The sequence below is a fragment of the Lemur catta genome, chromosome 20 (assembly GCF_020740605.2).
Source record: "Lemur catta isolate mLemCat1 chromosome 20, mLemCat1.pri, whole genome shotgun sequence".
Classification (NCBI taxonomy): domain Eukaryota; kingdom Metazoa; phylum Chordata; class Mammalia; order Primates; family Lemuridae; genus Lemur; species Lemur catta.
Genome location: NC_059147.1, coordinates 10,931,442 through 10,938,848, shown reverse-complemented (window position 1 = coordinate 10,938,848; position 7,407 = coordinate 10,931,442). Strand labels below are relative to the sequence as shown.

The 7,407-nt window shown below is 37.2% G+C and overlaps 1 non-coding gene across 1 annotated transcript; it reads right to left on the bottom strand.

The window, feature by feature from the left end:
• Positions 1-6,893: 6,893 nt before the first annotated feature.
• LOC123625499 lies at positions 6,894-7,027 on the bottom strand. The gene has a single exon (XR_006730519.1). It is a non-coding gene; the product is annotated as a small nucleolar RNA SNORA18 (small nucleolar RNA).
• Positions 7,028-7,407: the final 380 nt, after the last annotated feature.

Genomic DNA, 7,407 nt, shown 5'->3' with positions numbered 1-7,407 from the left:
TGGGCCTACAATATATTTCCTCTTATTTATCCAGAACAAGTGACTACCTGACTTCCAAAGTTGTGGCCCCTCTAGAATAATTGGCTCCAGTGTGACAATGTCTCTGAAGGCTTGCCACTTTATGACTATGGAAATTAAAAAATGGAAAATGGAAATAAAAGAATCATATTTTCAAAGTGCAGGTGGTTTTAGAACCATCTAGTCCAATATTTTCATATTCACATTGAGGTGCAAGACCCAAGGAAGTTGGCCTAATTATGGACATGCACTTAGGAGCAGAACCAGTGAACCTCGGCCAGTAGACTCAGCTGTTTCAAACTCTTTTGTATAGTCTGAAGTTATATTTTTCTACTGTCACCCAATAATCTTATATGAAAGACCTTCTTAACATCCAAACAGCTTCAGGGCTTCAAAGAGGAGATGTGTGAGGACAAGTGCAAAGGCTCTTCTGTAGTTTTTTTTTTTAAAGCAGATTTTATTGTTTTGAGAAGTTTTAGGTTCACAGAAAAATTAAGCAGAAAGTACAGAGAGTTCCCATAAACTTCCTGCCCCTACTCATGTATAGCCTCCCCCACTATCAACATCTAACACCAGAGTGGTACAGTTTTTACAGTTGGTGAATCTATTATACATTGACACATCGTTATCACCCTAATTTACATTGGGGTTCACTCTTGGTGTTGTACATATATCTGTCATTATAGTATCATTATAGTTTCACTGCCCTAAAAATGCCTCCTTTTCCCCAACTCCTGGCAAACACTGATCTTTTCACTCTTGTTTTGCCTTTTACAGAATGTCATGTAATTGGAACCATATAACACGTAGCCTTTTCAGATTGGCTTCTTTCACTTAGTAATATGCATTCATGGTTTCTTCGTGTCTTTTCATGGCTTGATAGCTCATCTCTCTTTAGTGCTGAATAATATGCCATTTTCTGGGTATAGCACAGGGTATCCGTTCACCTACTAAAGGACATCTTGGTTGCTTCCAAGTATTGACGATTATAGATAAAGCTACTATAAACATCCATGTGCAGGTTTTTATATGGACATAGTTTTCAACTTCTTTGGGTAAATACCAAGGAGTATAATTGCTGGATCACATGATAAGAGTATGATTAGTTTAGTAAGAAATTGCCAAACTCTCTTCCAAAGTGGCTGTACAATTTTGTATTCCCACCAACAATGGATGAGAGTTCCTGGTACTCCAAATCCTCACCAGGATTTGGTGTTGTCATTGTTTTGGATTTTGGCCATTCGAATGGGTGTGTAGTAGTATCTTCTTGCTGTTTTAATTTGCAGTTTCCCTAATTACATATGGTTGTTGAACATCTTTTCATATGCTTATTTGTCATCAGTATATCTTCTTCAGTGAGGTGTCTTTTGCCTATTTTTTAAATCAGCTTGTTTATTTTCTTACTGTTGAGTTTTAAGAGTTTTTGTATATTTTGGGTAACAGTCCTTTCACAGATATCTCTTTTGCAAATGTGTTCTCCCAGTCTGTGGCTTGTCCTCTCATTCTTTTGACAGTTTCCTTCACAGAACAGGGGCTGTTAATTTTAATGAAGTCCAACTTATCAATTACTTCTCTCATGAATCGTGGCTTTGCTGTTGTGTATTTGGTTTTAATAACAAAAACAATGACAATAACAAGACAGACTCAAAATGGGACATTAATTGCCATAAAAGCAGTCATTTGGTATCAACTAGAGCTTGATGGTAATTTTTTATTTGGTATTTAAGGATCCTTTCATGCAAATCATTTCCCTGGACATGTAATATGAAAACATAAATATTTACAATTACCTTGCTTATCAGTGTAGCTTTTTCAAGTGAAACGTCAGCCATAGAAACAGACCAGGCTGCATATGTCAGTCCTGACTTGGGACTAGCAGACAGTAAGTAACCACTCCCCAGGCTGCTGCTCCTGACATCTTGCTTGACTCAAAAAGTCAGGTAGTATCAACAAAGGTATTTTTCCTGTCCCCTGGGAGGCTAGTGATGGTGTCCCAAAGAAGAATGCCTTCCTTCACTGTTCTCAGTAGCAGAGACCACTGCTGCTAATAACTATACTCTGAAGACATGTTGAACATCAGGATTTGTACTAGGAGTTGCTATGTCATACCAAGAAAAGACAATGATAGGAACAAGACAGTCACACTCCACAGAGGTGGATGCCAATTAAATATATTTCAGGAAGTCTTTCGGAAAGGGGATTGACAATCCCATCTAAGAGTTACCACAGCCTGTGTGTTTTTCAGCCAGTAAGCTCAGATGGACAGGTAACTAAAGAGGAACCCAAAGGAAATGGGGAACTTCTTGAAGGCTATATAAGGAACTGACATAGTATCATCTCCAAAGTATTCCCTTGTTCAAAGCAGTAACAGAAACAGCCCAGATTCAAGGGTGGAGGAAACATAGGTCCCATCTCTTGGTGGAGGCAGTGACCATCTGTAATTTGTGACCATCTATAACCCACTGCCTATAGAAATTCTTTTTTTATTTTTTATGTTTTTGCCTATTGGCCCATTGGCATGAAGAGTCCGGAATGATCACGCACCAATTATGATTATTGTGCTCTCTTAGGTGAATGAAACACCCTCTTGGTTCACCTCTTGGGAACCAGGACCTTACAGAACCTACAATTTATGGGGATGGAAAGCACATATTCTGGAAGTACATCACTGGGAGTTGTGGTGGATGGGGCATTCCTTCTACATTTTGGTTTCTGGACCCACATATTTTAGCTACTGGGGACAAAGAACCTTATTAGCTATAGATTTAGTACAAAACTTGCACCCTGGAGGTCAGTGCCTCAACGTGCTCAGTTGTATCTGAGCAGGCATTTCAACCGAGCCTGTAATAGGCCATTCCATCATTCTGTTAGAATGGCTCTTTGGGCATGACAGTATATGGTAGAACCTATCATGTGCACTCTTCCATAAAAGGGGTATATTGACCTGAGGCAATGTTATGTGGGATCTCATTTGGTAAATCAGGCATTCTGCTATCCCTCTGATGGTGGTGATGGCAGTATTGGTAGAGGCTTTGCAGACTGGGAAGACAAACACATATCTAGAGGAAGTATTGATTCCAGTAAGAACAAATTACTGCCTTCTCCAGAGTAGGAGGAGTCCAATGTAACTAATTTGTCATCAGATGGCTGACTGGTCTCCTTGTGGAGTGGTACCATATAGAGGACTCAGTGTTAGTCTGTGCTACTGACAGGCTGAGTATTGAGCAGTGCAGTAGCTAGGACCAGCCTTGGTGAGAGGGAGTCCATCATGTTGGGCCCACACATGGATGGCTTCCATCTCTGCTAACATGGGCACTCCATTCTTGGGCTTGTTGGTTAGCACTAGAGTGGCCAAGAAAGAGACCAGCTATTACCAGTCCTCCATTGTACCAAGTTGTTGAGGGCCTGCTTTGTGGTAGATACTTTCCGGTGTGCATTGACACCAGACACAAAGATAGATACTCTTTGTTCCCATTCCATGCTGCTTCTCCAGACCTCTTTGTTTCCAATCTGCCTATTTTTTTCCTATTCAGCCTCTTCCAGGTCCTTGACCTATTAGCCAGCCATTTGCCACTATCTAGTAGTCTGTGTACCCCAGGCCACTTCTTCCTCCATCAAAGTGAATGACCAAGGGTGCTGCTCACAGATCTACCTACTGGTCTCCACTCCTGTCCCCCACCTCCCCACCGTCCTTTGGGGCTATCCTTTAGTAAGGCTGTAGAATGGCACCAATCCATTTCCAGCTTATATCAATAAATTGAGCGTACTGATCCATAAACCAAACCTGAGATTTTTTTTCTTCCTTTGATATTTGGTTGTAGGGAACAAATGAGACCATAGGTGTGAGCTGAGGAAACAGCATTGGTCTAACACAGTCAGGTGGTGAGCCATCTGTTTTTGGATCCTACTAGTGCTCTCTGGATTGCTCTCTGGATTGGGCTGTTGGAACTGATCCTGAATGTTCCATTTCCATTGTAATGTTCCATTACAATGTTCATGTAATAGCTTGTTGTAGAATGTGTTTAGGCTAAGTAATCTCCTACTGGTGTGCAAAGATTCAAGGAAGTCCAAGAGCAGAAAGCACAGAACACGGTATATACTTGAGGCAAGATGATGTTAGAGTGAAGTAAGTTGAAGCCTTTGTAGGATTGGCCATCAAAGCCACAGCTGGAGTGTGAGATGTGGCAGAGGGAATGGGAGGTGGGCCCCTAGAAGCACCTCATGTATCCTGCATCTGCTTGGGTTGTATTACCCAAAACTAATTTAGATTCTCTGTCCCTGATTCTCTTTCAGGTTTTGGAGGAAACACAATGATCAGACTGGGAAAGCAGAGCAAGAGACCTTGGAGGATCGTTAGCCTTTGAGAAACCACATGACACCCATTATACATTCTTCTTGCTCATGTGATCATCTTTCATTTATATGTACATGGTTAGGCAGTCTTCCCATTCTTCCTTGCTGGTAGAATCCTTATTTGTAATGCAATGTGCTTAATTCTAGCAATGGGTCATGAATGGTCCAAGCCAATAATGATAATCCTTTCTCCATATTTTCTAGTCTACTTTAAAGCTAGAGGTAGCCCTGTGACCCACTTTTGGCCAGTGAGATGTTAGTGGAAGTTACTTGAGTGAAACTTCCAAGAAAACTTTTGCTGATTCATTTAGTAGGGTCTTTTTGCCCTTTGCCCTTCTTCCTGCTTAGAATGCATATATAATGTTTATAGGTGCTGCAGGCACCTTGTGGCCATGAAATGACAAACCAACACATTAAGGCTGGTGAGTAGAAATATGAAAAGAATCTGGATCCTTCAGGGCCCTACTGAGCTGCTGCATCGATGCTAGAAACTATCTTCAGACTACCAGTCAAGGAGGAAAAATAAACTCCAATTTGTTTATACCACTGTCAGTGTGGTTTACTACTATCTTGTATCCAAAAGGCTTTATAACAGATACAAAATGCATGCACATGCACAAGTTTTCTGGTATTCAATTTCATGACTGTTACATAATTTATGTGACTATTATTTTCCTATTGGACATTTAAGTGTTACCAATTTTTGCTTTTTCAAACAATGCTGAAACAATAATCTTGTCCATACATCATTTCTTAGATTTTCAAGTATGTCTTTGCGATAAATTCTTCGAGGTAAAATTGTTGGATCAAAAGATAAGTATGTTTTTTTATTTTAATAGAATTGTCAAATTGATTTTCATAGTGTTTGTAGGCGATTACCCTCTCACCAGCAAAGTATGAGTGTGCCTGTTTCCCAACAGCTGTGCTAACACCATTTTTTGATCTTGTTAGTCAGGTAGATGAAAATTATACATTATTGTGGATTTAATTTATATTTTTCTTATTATGAGCATGTTAAGCATCTTTTCCATGTTTAATACCATCAATCAATACAATCACATTCAATATTATTAATGCCATATTCACTTCAAATCATTTGAATTTTACTTTCTGTAAATTTTTTGTCTGTAAATCCTTTACCCATTTTTCTGTGGGTGGGTTGTTCTTTTTCTTATTGTTATTTTCTTTAGGAGCTCTTCATGTATTAAAAAAATTAGCTTTTGTCCCATTTTTAGCAATTTTTTTCAAGTTTTTTATTTGTCTTTTAATTTTCTATATCATATATATTTACATATAAATACATAATATATAAATAAATTATAAATTATACATTTACATATAACATATATATTTAAAATAAAATATATTTTATATATTTCATTTGTCTTTTGATTTTATATTTGCCATTAAGCTTTCATTTTAGTGTAGTCAATTACTTTTTTTTTATAGCTTCTGTATTTTCTGTCAGACTTAACCCATCCCCACTTGAGACTGCAAATAATTATTTGTTTATTTCTAGTGCTTTTGTGGTTTCATTTTTTATATGCAAGTTTTTATAAAATTTATTTTGCTTTAAGTTATGAGGTAGGGATCCAATTTGTTTTTTTCTAGGTGTCTTTTTAGTGGTTCCAGCACCATTATTGAGTAGTCTACTTCTGCCTAGTAATTTGATCTGCTACCTTTCTAGTTTCATATATGTATCTGGGTCTGTTTCTAGACTTTCTAGGCCACACTGTTCACATTCCTAAAAGAGACACTTCTTAATCATGATGTATTATATTTTTAATGTATTGTTCAATTCTGCTTGCTAGTATGTTATTTAGGATTTTTGTTTCAATATTTATAAGTGAGATGGTCTACAGCTTTCTTTTGAGTTTGTGAATGCAGTGTTTATTGGGTATACAAATCAATGATATATTCACTTTATTATTATAAAAGATTAGAGAAATTTTCCTTCTTTTTATATCTTTGGAACAGTTTTTTTTTCTATAAACAGTGTAAAAAGTTTTTTTTTAAATTATGATATTAGGCAAAATTATTTATTTTTTTAAAGTCAATAAATTTTTATTCAAGGAATTTCACATGTGATTCCTTCCACTGTCCATCAAGGTAGCCTTAGTTCCTCAAAGGCTGGTGGTCTTTGAAGATTTACCTTCAAGACGGCCCTTTTTAATAGAACAGATCCTCAATCCATAGTTGTCCTGTCAGCCCAGAAGTTGCTTCCCAAAATTCTTTTCTTTTTATTTTGGCTTCTTTTATCTCCACTTGAATATTGACATCCTGATGAAAACTTAAACTCCCCACTAAGAATTTTTGGGGTCTAATTTCTTCAAGCAAGTTACTTCAGGGTCATTTTTAGAGTAGATGGATCTGCCTGGTTCTCAATTTGACACCCTCTTGGAAAAATGAATGAGTTCAAATCATTAGTTCCTAAAGCCATCACACTCAAGAATAGTACAGATCAGGGGGATATGCCAATACCTAAGGTAAAAACAAATTATTAGGTCTTTCATACTTTTAGCAACTGTCTTGTAGTTCCTTCCCACAGATCTAACAAATAGTCCAGTGAGGAAAACAAAACCACAATTTTACTCTATGAGGCGTTTCCAACGATGTATGGCTATGGAACAGTTTGAGTTACATTAAAATTATCTAGTCTTTAAAGGCCTATTAGAATTTTCCTATAAAACCATCTGGGCCTGGTGCTTTTTTGGGATTAGTTGATAACTTTCTATCCTCTATGGAAATTGGTCTTTTAGACTCTCTTTCTCTACTGGGGTCAGTTTTGGTAAGCTGTATTTTCTAGAATATTAACCATTTCATCCAGGTTTTCAAGTGTATTTGCATAGGATTGTATTAATACAACTCAGACACATGGTATTTTAGAATGTCCTGATTCAGTGTTTACTCTCCCATTCTCATGTTTTAATTTGTGTTTTGGTTTCTTTTGTAATGATTAGATCTACTTTGTTAATTATTTCAAAGAACTATTGTTTAGCTACTAGTTCTACTATTTGGTTTTAACTTCATTTCTGC